The sequence below is a fragment of the Carettochelys insculpta genome, chromosome 5, assembly GCF_033958435.1.
Source record: "Carettochelys insculpta isolate YL-2023 chromosome 5, ASM3395843v1, whole genome shotgun sequence".
Lineage (NCBI taxonomy): Eukaryota > Metazoa > Chordata > Testudines > Carettochelyidae > Carettochelys > Carettochelys insculpta.
The window spans coordinates 118,575,096-118,592,171 of record NC_134141.1 but is presented as its reverse complement, the minus strand read 5'-3'; the positions used below and the strand labels follow the sequence as shown (position 1 = coordinate 118,592,171).

The following is a 17,076-nucleotide window of genomic DNA, read 5'->3' as shown; positions in this document are numbered from 1 at the left end:
CCTTTTGTAAATTGCAGGTTAAGTGGAGCTAGAGCGCGACCTTGTAACCTGGCTGGGGATTTTCCCCCCTTAAGGAAGCCGAATTCTGTCATAGCTATTGGGGGGGGGGGCAGTGTGGGGGGGTAGTAAAACCAAACCAGGCCCCGTAAGGATTTCCACCCGTGTCTATCCGTGTTCCCAGCCTATTGCCGAGCTCTGGGTTTGTTTTGACATTGGAAAGGGCACGCACTCCCTAAAAGCAGCAATTCCCAGGCACAAACAAGTGCGTCCGTCCTGGAAGCCAGGGGGTGGGCAATAAAGGCTGGAGCCCCCCCCCACCTATTTGTTTCAGAAGTGACCCGAGCTGTTAACCATATCCCCGATGGTCCCCGGCCGCGAACCAAACGAGGGCGTCCCTCCAGTTAGAGCTCCCAGGGGCGAGGGGATGGTGGGGCAGGAGGAGGAGGCTGGCTTCTGAACCCCGCCTGCGGGTTAGGGGAGCTATTGTCAAACGAGGGCCGGGTGGGAATCAGCCCTCGCTTCCCTTCCCCGTCCCCAGCTCCTCCGGCTGGAAGGAGGGAGCTGGGCAAGTTTCCCTGTCTGGTGGTGGGAGATAAGACTTCCCAAGCCGGCTGGTGCCCCCTCAGGTTGTGATGAGTGTGTGTGTGTGTGTGTGTCGGAGAGACAGAGAGAGAGAGAGACGTACGTGTGCATGTGTGTGCGTCGCATGACACACACGGAATAGACACGCCGCGGCGGGACAAGCCTGTTGTGTCGTCCGCGAGCGTGTGCGTGTGTGTGTGTATTTATGTCTACAAAGGCAGTTGAGAGAAGGATTTCCGATTCGTTTCCGCTTCAAATCAACTGCACTGATAATCTCCTGCCTGACGTCTCGAGCTCAAAGGGCAAGCGGCTGTACGAAGCTCACCTCCCGGGCAGCCGCGCCTTGCTCCCAGCCACTGCACCCCCCCGCGGCTGCCCGGCGGCGGTGCTAGCCCCAGCTGGGAGCCAGCAGCCCCAGCTCGGACCCGGCGGGGTAGGTGAGCGGCTAGGGACAGTGATCGCCCTGCCAGGAACCTGCCGCGGGAAATTACACGCCACCCTTGTCAGTTTCACTTCCCGCAGCCGGCCCAACCCCCTGCCGCTGGGACTGGGCACAGCAGACAAATGATCTGCCCCCTGCGGGAACCCACACGCCTTGCGCCAAAGCTTCACATCCCCAGCAGGGCGGGAAGGTTTGATCCGCTTGATTGCAGACCACCTCTCTGGAGTGGGGGCTCGGGAGCAGCCTCTGCCTTCACTTCCAATCTCATTGATGCTGGGGGGCGGGTCAGAAAGGGGAGGACTGGGGATGGGGTTGGTGGGGGATGTGGCAGGGCAGGAGATGTGTTTGCAGGAAGGCGGTGCCCAGATGCTGTCTTTGGAAGTCTCCTTCCGGGCCCATTTCTCTAGTGGCTTCTGCTCAGGGATGGCCCAGATGGGTTTAGCTCTCTGTCCCTTGATGCCTTGGGGAGCTGTCTGTCCCTGTGCGTTTGTAGAGGTGCCTTAAGATAGCCTGTGACACTGGCTGATCCGGGTATGTCTGCACGACAGGGAAGATTGACCCTGCCACAGTCGATCTTCTGGAGTTTCATGTAGTGCACCTACTGGGAACGTGCTGAATCGAACTTACAGAGTGCTCCTGTCCACCGCAGTGCTCCTGCCTCCGGGTTAGGAATAAGGGAAGCCTCGGATTCCCATCAACCTCCCTTGGTGGAGATGGTGCGGAAGACCAAATTATGGCACGTTGGCTCCTTGCTACATAATTAACATAGGTGGAATTGCTTACCTTAACTCCACCTTCCCCTGTAGCAGGGGGCAGGGGAAGAGGAGAGTGTGATGTGCAGACAGATGCAAAGGCCAGCTCCAAGCTCTGGAGAAGTTCACATGAAAATCAATTCTGTTTGTGTTGCTTCCAGTTAGGGCACTTCTCCTCCTGGTCTGTAAGGGTTTGTGGGTATCACAGGCACAGTTGTTGCAGTTAGTGGTGATAGTGTAATCTGAGCTGAGCTCTGGGAGGAGTAGGTGGCAAATGAACCTACTAGTGGGATGTGCAAGGGGAAACAATATTTCTTTTTTTAATACTGCAAAGGAAGGCCTCATTACCTGCTAGGAGGAAACCAGGCAGTAGGCTGGGTCAGCTTGGGCGGAAGGGGTTCTGCAGTAGTCTATTCAGGCTGCAGTATGCCACTGGGGAAGCAGTATGTTGCCTTATATGTACATCTGTCAAGTTAAAAGGATGTTCCAGGCAAGCAAAATGTTGCTCTTGCTAGTCCTCTGCTGTCAGGGGGCAGTAATTTGATCCCTTTCACATTGACAGCAGGATTTCAGGGGTAAAGAATTTCAGACAAATCCAAGCCAGTGTTTAATATTATGGACCCAAATATCAGCAATTGATAAACAGCCCCGGCAGATAGGACTAGCTCGTTACAATGAACAGTAATGGTACAGTTGTCCTTATAACACTAGTCAATGATTCTACAGATCGAGGGAGATGATTGTCACTGACCTGATGGAAGAGAAAGGGCAGTGTTGGTTGGTTTTATTTAAACAGAAACAGATGCGCAAGTGGATCCCCTCACATTCTGCTGCGCTATCTCCCAGTTTTATTAATGTACCCAATCAGGAGCCATGTGGCACTGCAGTGAGAAACATGGTTAACAAGTTCTCCAAACTTCCTTGTACTTTAATCTCTTCAATTAGATCAGAATGGTTATGTAAAGAAAAGCGCGCGAGCATGTGCGCGCGCACACACACACACAGATTGGAGGTTTTTCTTCCATCCTCTCTTTGCTTTGACTTTTTTTTTTTTTTTAAAAAAAAAACTTCTCAGACTCAATTTTAATTGAAACCAGAAAGCTATTGAGAAGTAAGGGAGCCAAGAAAAGCTCTGTTTTCTCTGCAACTAAGGGATGGAGAATAAATAATGTTTTGCTGATGTTATTTCAAGTTGCTTGAGTTCTTTGATTCCTGCCAAGAAAACCCAGCCTGGATTAACACATTATCATTTTAGGAGGATGAGGTATCTCAAATGTAATAAAATGGCATGTTAGGTTTGTGCAAGGCCGTAAACTATAGTAGGTGCTGTCAAACAAAAGAAATAGTGGCTTTGATTATTAATAATAATAGTTGAGCTATTTAGTTCTACTTGTGATATTTATAGTGTTTCTTTGTGGAGGTCTGTGTGTTTTTGGTTTCTCTTTTGGTATAACTTCAGTGAGAACACTTTGATTTAATTTAGGATCGGGTTTATTCTAATTGGTATTTCCAATGAACTAAAAATAATACAGAGCAGCTCTTGAACATAAATTCTTTACAGTGTAAGAACATCATTTTTACCTTCATTTGTTACTTAGTCCCCTTTCAGAATTTATTTCCTTTTGTCCTCTTAGCTGCTTTCCCCCTACCCTTCCCTCCAACCTACTCTTTCTATCTCCTCACACCTCTTAGGTATATATACCCGTCTGCCAACAGGATTTTTGTTTTTCATTACAAAATTTTGGCTAATCCCAGTTCCTGTGACTTTTCTGCCCTCCCAGTAGGGCTCAATTGCTTATACTTAATCTTTCCCTTCTGTTTTCTTTCCCCTTTGGACAACACCCTCCAGGACTAAAAAACTATTGCCTTGTGCTTGGAGACTTACAATTATGCTGCAGTTTTGACTCTTGACCCAACCAAAAGCAAGACATCCTATTGTCTAATGAACCACTTAACACAGTACTGAAGTCCAAAGGATTACTGTGGTGGAACTGATATCTTTCCCAATGAATTGATGAGTGAGTATTAGAAGTATGCCTGGATGAGCTCCCTCCAAAGAATAATTACATGTCACAAGAGTTTAGTTGATCTTTGTAAGGAGATCAGTTCGTTTTGAAGGCCATGCAAAAAGCTGCACAAAGGCATGCTAAGTTTTAGATATGCACTGGGATAAATAATAAGATATATGACCAGATTTTTGCAGTGTGGCCTTTGTTTATACAATATGCATGCACAATGATGGTGCATGCAAATCCAGCAGTTAGACACACACAGAGGATAATGCAAATATGCACAAGCAAAATTGCCACACACACACACACACAGTTAAAGGCTAGGTGAAAGGCTCCTGAAAACATAGCCCTTAGTGTTTACATGTCACCACTAGGAACCTTGGGACTCAGTGTACCAAGATTATCTGTGTAGAGCAGAGATGGGCAATAATTTGGTAAGTGGTCCAGGGCCATGGTTTTCTGTGACACTGGTGCAGGAGGTGTGGGGTCTGGGGTGCTGGTCGGGTGCAGAAGGGAACTTGGAGTAGGGGACTGTGGTGCAGGAGGGGGTGTGGAATCTGGGAGGGAATTTGGATGAAGGAGAGAGTTGTGACCTGGGGTAGGGGATTGGGGTGCAGGATCTGAGAGCAGGTATGGGTGCTGTAGAGGATTCTGACCTGGAGGAGGAGGGCAGGAGGAAGTGCAGGGTCTGGGAGGGGGTGACCTGGGGCAGGAGTACTGGTTTGGGATTTGGGTTGTGATGCTGGGTAGAGGATTGAGATGCAGGTTCTGGGAGGGCGTAGGAGTGCAAAAGCGAAGGTGCAGAGGGTTTGGGTTACGTGGGGTAGGGGTGCAGGAGGGGGGCAGAGGGTTGGGGTAGGAAGGGACTGGGCTGCCAGATGCAAGCTCTGTCTGGGAGGGGTCCATCTGGACAACAGCCCAGCAGGTTCCTCTGCCAGACTCCCTGCCTGCCCGTCCTGCCTCTGCATGTACTGAGAACAGCTCTCTGAAAGGAACAGGTGTACTTCTCTGGGTGCGGTGAGCCTCAGGCATGGGGCATATGTTGCACAAACTGGCCAGGGGGAGCTCTGAGGTTGAGCTGGGGGCAGGGCAGCATGAGAAGCCTCTTGCCTCTCCTTCTGGCCTGCACCATTCAGAGCAGCACACTTGGCCCTGCACTCAGCTGCTCTGAGCTCTGTATGACGGTGGGGCAGTTAGGGAGCCTGGTTTAGGCTCCTGCTGCACTGCAGGCTTGATCTGGCGGCTCAGGGCTGTATTTTGCCCAATCCTAATCTAGAGACACGAGTTGAAATAAATCTCAAAATTGGAGCCTGCGAAAACCCATCAACAGAATACCAGGCACATGCAAAGTAGTGCATAGGGAGAACTTTTGCAAGCAAACTCCCACAGTGCCTTGCTGCTGGTTTTCTGGTTCTGGTGCGGTCACTTCCTTCTTCCCACCTTAAAGTGTCAACAAGTTGTTTTTCCTCTAAAACATCATGCTGCGAATGCAGTTATGCTTTTGGAAAGTTGCCATCTTATTTAGAGATTGTCCTCAGTCAAACCTCTGAATCCAGGTCTTTTAGCTTTAAAGCCCTCTCTGATCTGAAAGTGGAGCCAATATTTATGGGCTGGGTGCATTTCCCCAGTTTGATTGAAGCCTCTCACCAAATTGCAAATATTCTTGGTGAACAGAACACTGCATAAGCCAGGGTCAAAGCCCTTCTTTCGTTTTTAAGAATGAACTTTTCTCTTGACCTGGCTTGAAAAGTTTGGTACCTATTCTGATCTGTTTAAGAATCAGAGCTTCTCAACTTGCTTTCTGGCTTCTGCAATCTCCTTTAACTGCATGTGGAGAACAAAGAGAGCAACAATATTAGTTATAATCATGGGAACCATCTAGCATCTCTTCCACAAGTTGGGGAAGTATGGAGAAGAGTTGAAAGAAGGCGATTTTGTTTATCATCTGGAGGGGGGTGGGGGGTGGTGATGTGCGGGGAAAGAGATCATTTCTCCTACTGGCTTGGCATTAGATTTGTTTTGTTATCCCAGGCCATCCAGCCAGCACAGGGGAGGATAGTGGTATAAGCCACAAAAATAATTGGCCATTGTGGCAAGTTGTGGTTAAGTAATAGATAAATGTGAAAACCAACCTGCTACTGTTAATTTATTTATCATTTTGTTGTGTTATGTCTATATCAAATGGAGAGAGGTGTGTACATCATGGCCTCAATGAATTTAAACGACTTCTTTAGAAATTACTGTGGAATCCTGTTAATTTACTAGAGAATGAAGTCCTTTCTATATGTTTTTTCTTGTAGAATTCTGTGGCATGAATATAACAGGACTCATTACCAAGACTCTAACATTCTATTAAATTCTTCAGTGCTTTTTCCATAAGGGATCAGAGGAGTTGTGAAGCTTAGTTATGTCTGTTTGATAAGTGTTTTGAAGTAAGGCTGTATACATGCAAAGTACTATAGTGGGCGCCTTTTGTCTTAAATGATGTCCATTATTAACCCACATATGCATATATAACTTCCACATTGTGCATTGAATTATTTCAAGTGTTCCCTCTGGTCATCTTTTAGGGTATGGGAGAAGGGATGTGTTGAGCAAATTCCCTTTCATTGCCTGTTGCCATTTAATTAATTCAGAAAACTGTGGGCGTGGGGAAGGGAGATCACCTTTGCCTATTACACTATTTCTAACCACACACTTTTTAGACTGGACAGCAACTGGAATCTGAATAGCTAGCTTACTCAGAATGGAGTGCTTGTTGAGAACTTCGGCCTTTGTCCGGTGTGAGAGAACAAAGGTTTTGAATCACGGAAGTTATGGACCATTTCAAAATTGCATATTGAGTATGCTCAGTAGAAATCTTTAAGTCTGTTGATAGGCCCTGTCCTTAAAGCTGCATTGTATGGAAGGGCTCTGCAGAGTAAGCCCCCGAAAGCTTGCACATTTTAAATGTTCATAACTTCTAAGACTCCTGTACTGATTTTCTTCCAACTGAAAGTGGCTAGTAGGTCTCACTGGGTTCTAAAAATTAAGATAAGTGTGAAAAAAATTGGTTTATTCTTAATCAGGGCTCTGCTGGGCTACCAATTAAGAGCCTCAGTCAAGAGCCTCTGGAACGATCTGAGTGCATATGCATTTAGGGCCTCATACAATGTTAATTGAGGTTACGAGCAGAGTCTTTCTGCAGATTTGGGGTTGGATTAGGCCATTCTAAGGGTTCATTCGAGTAATGTTGTGCCTTATTTGTACTCAAGCTGCCGTATCAATGGACTGTAGCTTGCCCTGGCTAATTACTGCCTTGTAAGTTTTCAAGTGCATACTTAATGATATTTGCAAGCTCTGTTGTGCCTGGGCACATGCATAGTGTTAATTACAGACCTGGGATTGGTTTTTTTTTTTTAATTAAAATTACCCAGGAAATTATATGTAAGAAATTCAACAGGGAGGGAGCAGTCAGGGTGCAGCGACTAGCTGAGTCCAAACCTGCCCCACCCTCTTGGTCTGAATTTGGGTGACTAATGCAAGTCACCTCCACATTGCAGCCTTTTCACTGCTGTTTTTAGTGCACTATCCTGTGTCTTTCTACCCAGATGAGGAATCCCACGTCCCAGCTGTGACCTCCCACTGGGTCTTCTCTTTCTCATTCGTTCCTTTTTAAGGACCAGGTTTTTTATGCCAGGCCCATCACCTGTAATCAATGACAAGCAAAAGCCCTCTCTGCGCCCTCTCTTTAGAGGAGAATAAAAAAAGGAAGCAAACTGAACTACCACTGCCTATGTTCAAAATTAACCCTTTCCTCTTGATGTCCCAGCATTTCTTTGATGCTCCTTGGCACTGTAGGATCTTTTTTGGTGCAAGGACAGGATTCCTTTTATGTGTGTTGGACAGCACTGAATATATTGGCCCTCAGAGGTATCCAGGTGCCTACCTCTTGTTGAAATCAGTGGGCAGCAAAGTGCATAAAGATCTTCATGAATGTGGGTCATTGTCAGGGCTTTAATAACAAAACAATGTTGTGATAAGCCCCCCACCCCCCAAAAAAAATTCCAACTTTTCATATGCACAGTCTTATTTGCAAGGAAAAATGTTTGGGCATGCGAGACACTTTGGAGAGTGCAGGGCCAAAGGGAAGGAGAGACATTTGACTGCGGTCCTCTTGCTGTGCCTTTCTCCATGTGCCATTGCTTCAGCACTGGGGCAAGACTGCTTAGCCCAATTAATGTGCATCCCCTATCAAATGAAGCTTTTTTCCCCTTAGCGAGGGAGTGTCGGCCTCTCTGGCACATGCATAAGGGAAAAAAACAAACAAAGCACCAAATACCTTCCGTTCCCATCTCTCTGCGCCTTTCTGCAGAAAAAAAAAACCCAAAAACAAAAAACCAAGCCCTCGTTAATGATTTATGCAGCGAAATCGTTTTCAGCAAGTTTCAGGGTGCAGCTGGGAATGTTTGATCAGAGGGAGAGGGAGAGATTAGAGAATTACAATGTCGGTGCTAGAATCAGGCTACTGTGTCAGATGGCAAACTTCCAAGAGCCGAGTCAGACTAGGGACGTTTGGTAACGGTGGAATCAGGTAGAGTTTGCTTTCCATAGCTGGTCTCTACTTCTGTATGGTTTCCTTAAATATTATAAACTTTCCGTATGGAGTAGATGTGAGTGCCTCCGGTACAGATTCCAAGACCAGAAGAGCCCACTGTGGCCTGAGCAGGTATGCAGTACACCCTCATCATGCCAGGTTGCTGCTTTCTCTCTAATAGTTGCTGTTGTTGGAATAACTTGTTTCCTGCAGTGGCCCATACTACTATAGACTGCACTGTGCTCTGCACAGAGCTCTGGATCATGATATCTATCACTACCTTTTGTTATACTCTGTGCAGCATGGTCTAAGGGAGAGGTTAGAGGCCTAGGAGTCAGAAGAGCTGTGTTTTGTTCTGAACTCTGCTGTAGGCTCACTGTGATACTGGACAAATCAGGTCACCTCTTGAGTGTAAACCACTTGGGGTAGGGATTAGCTCCCATGATGTACATACTGGGCCTCACAATTTGGAGTCCTCATTCTGCCTGGCTTCCTAGTGGTACTGTAATGCAAACCAGAGTACAGGTGGAACCTCTCCCATCCAGCACCCTTGGGACCTGACCAGTACCAGATGAGAGAATTTGCCAGATGATGGGAGGTCAATATTGTCTAGCACAGCGATTCCCAACCTCTGGGTCACCATTAGATTTTCTAAGGGTTGCCAGCTGGGCAGCTCTGAGCTGCATGTGGCCCTTCAGGGAACCATTTGCAGCTCCTGTTGCTGCTGCTGCTCATTCTTCCAGCTCCCACTCTCTGCTCTGCCATGCTGAAAAGGAACTCAGTTTCATTGGTTTAATGGACGGCAGGAGGGACCCATCCATAAAGCCAGTTAAACTGAGTCCCATTTCAGCCAGCAGGGCAGGGAACTGCCTGTGCTGCAGGTGGGGAAAGGGAGTAGGAGAGCTGGGGGGAGCTGCGCAGAGGAGGTAGTTGTGGTCCAGCAAAGGAGCAGCAGGGGTTAAGAGTGGTGCTTGTGTGAGGTAGTTGGGGGGTTGTTTTGTGGCTGCAAGGAGTTTAAGCCTTGGGACGGGGAGCGAATCAAAATTTATTATTTTTTTTTCCAGGGTAGAATCTCTACCCGCCACCTGGTTTGGAACAGCCTTGGGTCACAAAGTCTTACTGAATGGTCAAAATGGGTTGCTGTCTCAAGAAGGTTGGGAACTACTGCGCTCTAGCAGCATTACCAACACTTCTACTGCTTCCTGGGCTCTTAGAAGAGATTTAGGGGTAAATTACAGCTAAATAACAGCACAGAACACTGAGTCGGGACTGGTGGCTAGAAACAGACTTTATGGGACCTCAGGAAATTTGGCCACAGCCATGATAAATGGACATCTGGCTACCTAAAATCATGCTGGATTACGGATGTTGCCAAATGAGGGAGTTCTGGGTAAGAGAGGGTCAGCCTGTACTGTTCAACCCATTGATGTCACTGGGGACGATGTCGGTCAAATTCTGCTCTTAGATATACAGGAAAGTCTCGTGAAAGTTCATTTGGCCCTGTTTTGCAACAGCATTGGCACACAGGGAATAAGTCAATGGAGAGTTTACCCTTTGGCACTGGCACTTGAGGATGGCATAGATGTTGTTGGATGGCTTGTTAGTGGTGGTGAGACACATCACTGAGCTAAGTGTATGTTGAGGGAAGGGAAGGATGCATTTGCAAATAACCACTAGGTTTCACTGCTCAGCCCTTGTCTATGCTTTCTTCTGTTGCAGCAGCAGCAGGTTGCTGAGAAATTTGTCTTTTATGGGCTTTGTGACTTATGGTGGTCTCAGGTGTTTGACTATTCAGCTGGCCCTCTGATATGTACTTACATGGAAAGGTACCTATCTGATTGAATTATGGAGTGTCAAACCAAATGATGGAAACAAGTATGATTCCTTAATCTACCAGTTAATGTCTCTAGTGCGAAGAGACAGATATGCACTTGTGTAATACCCGTACTTAGATGCATGCATAATTATGGGTACACATGGACCTTTGTTTATGTTTATGTCCTTGTGTGTGTTTACCAGCATTCCCTGTAAGCAGTGCACTTCTGTGGCCCAGATGAATAGCAGAAAGCCCACAGCCAGCAGCATGCGTTTCTGTTGGTGGTGCGCATTTGCATATGCATTGGCGTATCTAAAAAAATCATTCTGCACATGGATGGAAATAATCCACACATGGGTGAAAAAGATTAGTGGGAACATTGGTGTGTATAGATCTATCTACAGAATCACATGGCTGCAAGACACATCAACAGAGTGGGTTACCAAGTTCCCACCTGCCCCTAACATTTCACTGTTGAACATCAGTGTCCCACGTTGGGCCCCACAAACTCTTTGACCAGGCTTCTCACCAAGACATGGACAATCATTTACTGATTGTCTGGGTAGGTGTAGCCTTCAGGGAAGTTGTTCTCCCCCACAGAAATGTTTGTTGATCTCTTCAGGGAGATGGAAAAGTACTGCGTGATACTCCTACCAGTGCCCTGCCAATGCTAGATCATTCTCTTCAGAGTGTGGTGGCTAGAGAGATAGCTCAGGGCATGTCAACAAGGGGATGAAAGCCCTGTCACAGGACCACAGCTGGCTCAGTTTAGCTGACTCAGCTGTTAGGCTAAAACTTGCTGGGTAGATGTTCAGGCTCAGATTGAGACAGTGTTGGGACCTTCTCCCTCAGATTTTTCTTTTTTAATGAGACTTTAAAACCCAGATTCCTGGACACTGAAGATTAATTGATGCTTTTCAAGTGTCTTTAGTCAAAACTCTCCCCTTTGTATATTGTGTGTTGTTTGGTGGCTTTCAGCCCACAGGTAGCTGCATTTTGGTGGTGACGTATAATTGGTGAAGTAGCTCGGGATCTTTTGGAAGGAAAGGTGGTATGTGAACGTCAGATACTGTTGTACATTCCCCAGGGCTTTGTGCAGTTTTAAATAGATAATGTTGCGAAGCTTCCTTTTTTGGTGCTGTTTTTCAGTGGTTAGGGGTTTTCCTGTTATACAGCAAGTGTTATCTTACAGGCAGAAAGAGGGATCCAGTGATTACGGCACAGGAGTGGAAGTCACTTTTGGGTTTTAGTCTGACTCTGCCACTGAATGCAGGCAAGACACATCCCTGTCTGTGCCTCAATTTACCCATCTATAAATAGGGATAATTGTATTTACTTTCATGATAAGGCACATTGAGATATATGGATGAAAAGAGAGATGCTTTAATAGAGGCAGTAATGACTGTAATTTGTATAGTGTAATGTTGAAGTTTAGGCGAGTGTCCCTTTAAATCAAGCATGTCAAAATCAAAGCCTACTGAGAGCCTCACAAATGGAAGCTGATAGCTTTCAAGGCCACCAAAGAAAATATACTTCTATAGGAAAGCCAATTATTTATTATTATAGATTATGATTTTGGTATATTTTATATTTTTTCAGGTCTTGTTCAAATATAATACGATAATTTTAATTGAGACTATAATACTTAATATTAGTTTTATAGTTTTATGATTTTATTAATAGTTCATACTGTTTGCTGTGTAGAATTTTTAATTTAAATATAAAAATTTAAGGTACTCTGTGCCTGCTGGCTTGCAGCCCTGGGGCTGCTGGGGTGCCCCAGCCCCAGCCAGGTGCCAGGGGCTGGAGCTGCCAGCTGCCAGGCTTCTTCTGGCCCTGGTCGGATCCCAGGGGCTGGAGCTGCAGTCAGGGCTCCGTGCCCCGGCTGGCTCCCAGCTCTGGGGCTGCAAAACATAAATTTGATTGGGTCGCAGGCTCGACAAGCTTGCTTTAAATGGTTTGCGAGCCATCTGGAGGTGCTCACTGTGTGTTAGAAGTCATAAGAACTCAGCCAGAGTAGCAGTTTGGATGACACATATTTGTGTATCTTTAGTCAAGACAAGTATTTCGGATGTGACTGTTCCTGTCTGGTTTCTTTATATAGTTGTTGTGTTGCGAGCACAGAGTTGGCACCTCATTGCCTGTGGAATCCAAAATTCTGTAGCACTTCTCCCCCATAAGCAAATAGTGCGTGGATGCTACTTCAGTCATTAACAAATGTTCTGTGTAATCAATTTACAGTTCTGGCATTTCCACAATGGCGGGAAGGTTAGCTTAGCTCTTTGAAGGAAAAGGAAGCAGACTCATATCCTGTTGTTGTAGAGTTCTAGGACATCCATTACCTGAAGCAAGATCTGGAATCCACGGTTCCCAGGACGAGATCATGCTCTTAGGTATGTGTGTATGAACCCTATAGAAGTGGTTGTTCGTACAGCCACAAGCAGACCTTAGCATGCAGCATTTGTTCCCTCTGTTGTGTTTATCAGCTGAAGTGTGGAAAAATGCCTTAATTAAGAACTGATGCAAAATTCTCTGAAACATGTATTATTTACCTGTGAATTAATTTCTCTTTTTCCAAGGCTATACTTGCTCGTGGTCGTGCTTTCTGCTGGGCATTTGGTTCTGAGAATGTGATGCACCTCTTCAGGTTGAACCTCTCTAGTTCAACACCCTGACCTGACTGGTGCCAAGAATTTGCTGAACAGCTGGAGGTCATTGCTGTCCAGCAGCATTACCAACATTCCCACTGCTTCCTGGGCTCTTAGAAAACATTTAGGGGTAAATTACAGCTAAATAATGTCACAGAACGCTAAGAGCCAGGACTAGTGGCTGCAAACAAACTTTGGGACCGTGGCCAATTTGGCCATACCCATGATAAGTGGACAAGCTGTATCACAGGTGTTGCTTGACCAGAGAGTGCTGGACAAAAGAGGTTCAACCTGTTGTATGTTGTTGACCTTCAGCTAACCTTGTGAACCTGGAAAGATATGGTGGGTTATTGTGTGTAAACTTTTAGAAGACTGAACTAACCCAATCTTTTCAACTTGTAAAACATGTAAATGAGCAGTTTCACTGGAATTCCCACTCTGCACATAGCCAGTCGTGTCAGAAGAACCTTTCTTGCATTATTTTGGCACTTTCACTTGAATTCCAAGGTGAAAATTGGAACAGCTGAGCCACGTGACAAGGCAAAAATGACCAGAGACAGACCCAAGCCACAGTATCTGCATCAGGGACCAAACTTGCTCAGTATATGGATCCAGGATTTGGTGTGGGGGGTGACTTTATAACTAGGAACAAAACTGACGTTGTCTAAAGTTTTTCTTACGTGTCCTTAATTTTATTTTGTTTAGCTCCAAAGATGCCCATAACCTAGGATCTTTGTGGGCAAGGCTTTAGGAGTACACTTAACACAAAGGTAGTGTCACATAACTTTGCTACTGTTGAATGACTTCATCTTGTGGTATCTCCTGTTAGCATGTCTAGTGTTGTCTTGATGCTAGTGCTTTAAAGTTTGAATAGTTCTCACAGGCCTGGCATGCCTGCAGCTGGGGAGAGGAGTAGGGATGGGGAGCTACACAGAAGAAGGAAGTTGAACTGAGGTTTCTTAACTAGTGAAAGCATGTGTAGTCTGCCTGAACAAGAAAGGCAAGTATGATGTCCTATTGCCCAAGTCAATTAACTATTAACCCTGAAGCAGACAAATGAGTTACCTTAAACAATGACCCATTTAATTGCTGGAGAGTGAGAGAGAGAGAGACAGAGAGACAGAGACAGACAGAGAGTCATTGTTTGTTTATTGCTGCAGCAGGTCTGTTGAATCATGGTTTACAGATTCTTCCACAAGTTTAAGCCAAGATATGTAGGACCTTATTTGACCCACTTTACACCTGTCAGACGTTAATACAGCACAGATGACTTCCTTCAGCTGCTCCTGATTTCCATTGATGTAACTTGAATCAGAGTCAGGCATATAGATGGGATCCAGATCCCTAGCTTGGGTTAGGAGTCTAGGTTTGGTCAGCCCTGAATCCAGAGGGAATTCTGAGCCAAAATTTTGAGAAGTTCTGTGCATAACCTTTGAAAATCCTGCAAATTTCATTTGTCGAGAAATAAATGTGGAGGGTTCAACATAGCAGTGGGGAGCACAGGCCACAGGCTGCACAGAGGTGAGCGACCAGCCGGCAGCCCCCTATCTCGGCAGGCTCAGCCCTAGCACTATGAGCAGGGGAGGAGGGTTAATGTCCTGAGGTTGGAGGACCCTCACAGGGTTCCCATTGCACATGTCTGCATACAAAAGCAGAATCTTGCCGGACCACTGCACAGCAGAACTTGACCACTTTATGTTTGTTCCAGTAGTCTCTGTGCGTGTACTTTGTGCTCCTTTGTAAGGGAATTAACAATGCAAAAGGTCAGACGAATAAGGAGCTTTATTTGATTGGCATGGATGGAAATGGAAGGTATCCCTCAGCCTGATGACATCTATTTGGGAACAAAGCCTGGCAAGGGACCTGGTCAGTTAATGAGGTGGAGCCCTTTCCCCAAGGCAGGGCTCTGCAACCGAAATAGCCAGAAGAGCCATTTTTTCAAATTCATTTACAAAATCCATCCTTCCAGAGCAGCAGTGCACGTGAATACAAGACAGTCCTTCATAAATAACGTCAAACCGTAGCTTTTGTCACCCCCATTTTAAGAACAGCACACGCACAATTATTTGTATCAGTTAGAAAGTTTTCATCCCCCCACCTCCAGGATTTGGCTGCCACAGCCCCCAAATCCGGTCCCCTGTACCCAAGCTTTACCCCCACCACCCCACAAACCCACCTCCCTAACCCCAGGTTTAACCCCTTAGCCCCAACCCCAGGTTTAACCCCTTCAGCCCCAGGATTTACCTGCCTCAGCCAGTAAAGAGCCACGTGCAGCTCTGGAGCCACAGGCTGCCAGCCTCTGCCACAAGGTACAGCTCAAACCTCCTTCCTGGCGCTTGCTATTGGAAGAGGCTTCTCCTTTCTCATTGTGGTGGGTGGGTCCCAGGTGCAAATGTTTTTGTGATGCATGGGATCTCCATCCAAGGTGATTCCTCACTGTTCTCTAGTCACAACATTGCTACTGCTGCTGGGCAGGAGTCTAAAAGGCCGCACACTAGAAGTAGTAAAGCACATAAAGAGAAACCCAGCAAAGCAATGACACATCTAAAAATAACAGCATAATGAAGGGAGACTTTATTGGGAGGAGGAAGATGGGACCTGGTGAAGGAAGAAGTGAGAGTTACTACTAGTACTTAACCCTTGTACTCCACGTGGAGCATGGGTCATCTACATATCTCCTCCACTTCACTCTGTCTTGGGACAAAGCTTATAGATGGTTCCAGGAATGACTCAGTTGTTGTCCTTCAGTCCCAGTCAACCTTCTCCACGTTGTCCGAAGTCTTTATCTCTTGCGTTTTCCTTGTGGGTTCCATGTGAGAGCTTGATGGACGGTGCTGGATGATGGTTTTCTGAGAGTGTGGCCTAGACATCTCCACTTTCTTCTCTTGATTTCAATGTCAATTGGTTCTTGTTCTGCTCTGTCCGAAAGCTCCTCCTTTGCAGTAGAGCTTTGCCCTTTGATACTTCCAGCATCTGTTTATGAATGTCTATTTATGAATGTCTGTAGCTTGTGAGTGTCTTTTATGACATTTCCCACCTCTCAACACTGCCAGTTTTTTCTGACTCTCCAGCTCCCTCCCTGGGTGGATGGTATGTGGAGGCTGAATCCAGAGGCAAGTGCTGTCAATGTTGAGTGTCTTAAACAAAAGGAAGAGGGGCCCTCTGACAGGGCCCGTGCCTGTGTGGGGGAAGATTTCTCTCCTCACTCCCTGGTTGTCAGGCTTGTGAGACCTCACCTGGCTCATGACAGACATGTCAGTTCAGATCTCTGCGTGTGTGGACAGTGACCGCTGAAGAGTCGGAACTGCCTGGTCCTTGCGACAGTTGCTGCAGACCTCTTTGTGGCGCTGAGTAGGGGGAATTGCGCAGAGGATTCCTGTGCTGCGTCTCAGATCCCAAACTCAGTGCTGAAAACTGAACCTAATGCCTATGTCTCTGAGTCCCAGTGTCTGTGTTCTTCCACTGGGGGGCTGAGCAGTACTGGCTTATTGTTGTGCCAAAGTGCCCGGATCATACCACGCAGACAGAGCTGTCCCATCCAGCCACAGGATGAATGGGGTGGCTGCCCCAGCCCCTGTACTTTTGGGGGTCCTTCGGCAGCGGCCCCAGCTCTCTTATGGGTGGGAGGGAGGGGGTGTTACTTGGGGCAGGGCACAGTGGCAGGTGGCTGCAGCAGCAGGGGGTCCCCTCTCCTGGGTCCTCGCCATGCAGTCAGCATGTGGGCAGACTGAGCGGCAGCCTACTCCACTCTGCCACACTATGCTCTCTTGGTCCTCTGAGTCCTGCTTCTCCACAGCAGCTGGAATTAGCTTCTGCTCCCCACTGGCTGGAGAAAAAAGGGGCTCAGCCTGCTGGGAGGGCATGAGGCAGTGGAGCGAAGCAGGCTGCTGCTCTCACTGGCGACGTGGTGAATGTGGGGCGGGCCGAGGGGAGGTGACCCCCCAGCTGCTTCTGCTGCCCCTTGCTGAACTCTGCCTCAGGCAATCCCCGGTCTGCTTGGTCAGGGAGCTGGTAAGGGGACAGGATGGAAGTGGAGCAGGGGATGGGCAGAGTCTGTGGCATGGTGGGGGGAGGGGAGGGGGAATGAAGGGGACTTGCTGGCTGTGGTGGGGATTGCCCCAGGCCCCACTGCCCTTCAGGACAGCCCTACATGCAGAAGCCTGTTGGCCTCAGCAGGAGTTTCTAATCTAGCCCTTGCTACTGCTGTCTCTAGTCCTGTTGGGAAATGGCGTCAGAGGACTCCATTGG

At 47.1% G+C, this 17,076-nt stretch overlaps 1 protein-coding gene across 1 annotated transcript in view; it reads left to right on the top strand.

The window, feature by feature from the left end:
• The window catches only part of SETBP1 (SET binding protein 1), a 336,945-nt gene that overhangs the window by 1,053 nt on the left and 318,816 nt on the right, over positions 1 to 17,076 (top strand). The window lies entirely within an intron of this gene.